Raw genomic sequence first — 883 nt, 5'->3', positions numbered from 1 at the left:
TGCCGGGGATTGTTCGAGTTTGGACAACTGACGGCTTATCTTGTTGCTTAGATTAGGACTATTTTATTTTTGTTGGTTTAAAGTCTTTTAGTTGAGTCTAGTTTCATATTTTAAGTTTGGTGTCAATTGCATGCTTTTGTTTTTCTTTTAATTTTCGAATTTGCATGTTCTTAGTCCCTTTTTGATTCATAAAAATTCTAAGTTTAGTGTCCTCTTTGTGTTTTTCCCTTAAAAATTTTCGAAAATTAGTGTTTGATTTTCTAAAAATTTTAAGTTTGGTGTCTTTTTGTGTTTTTCTCTTTCCTCTTTTCAAAAATCAAATCTTTTTCATAAAAATTTTTCAATCATATCTTTTTAATTGCTCTTTTCAAAATCTTTTTAACTAACTAATTGATTTAGTTCTCAATTTGCTTTGATCTTATTTTCTTTTTGATTTTCGAAATTTTATCTTAATTTCCTTTTATTTTATTTTATTTTTTTTCGTTTAATTCAAAAAAAAAACAGAAACAAAATATATCTATTTGCAACCAATTATGGATCTAAGTGGGATTGATCAGTCCAAAAGGACTCTGGGGTCATATGCTAACCCCATTACAGCTGCATATGGGAGTAGCATCTGTACACCTCCCATCAAAGCAAGCAGCTTTGAACTAAATCCTCAACTCATTATCATAGTGCAACAAAATTGCCAGTATTCCGGTCTTCCACAGGAAGAACCCACTGAGTTTCTGGCACAGTTCTTACAAATTGCTGACACAGTACATGATAAAGAGGTGGATCAGGATGTCTACAGACTATTACTGTTTCCATTTGCTGTAAAAGATCAAGCTAAAAGGTGGTTGAATAACCAACCTACAGCAAGCATAAAGACATGGAAACAGTT

General features: G+C 31.5%; 1 protein-coding gene across 1 annotated transcript in view; it reads left to right on the top strand.

The window, feature by feature from the left end:
* The window catches only part of LOC107484971 (uncharacterized), a 40,744-nt gene that overhangs the window by 27,433 nt on the left and 12,428 nt on the right, over positions 1-883 (top strand). The gene's annotated exons all lie outside the window — the stretch shown is intronic.

This window comes from Arachis duranensis, chromosome 4 (genome assembly GCF_000817695.3).
Source record: "Arachis duranensis cultivar V14167 chromosome 4, aradu.V14167.gnm2.J7QH, whole genome shotgun sequence".
Taxonomy (NCBI): Eukaryota; Viridiplantae; Streptophyta; class Magnoliopsida; order Fabales; family Fabaceae; genus Arachis; species Arachis duranensis.
Note: the sequence above shows the minus strand (reverse complement) of the source record. Positions and strands in the feature narration are given on the sequence as shown.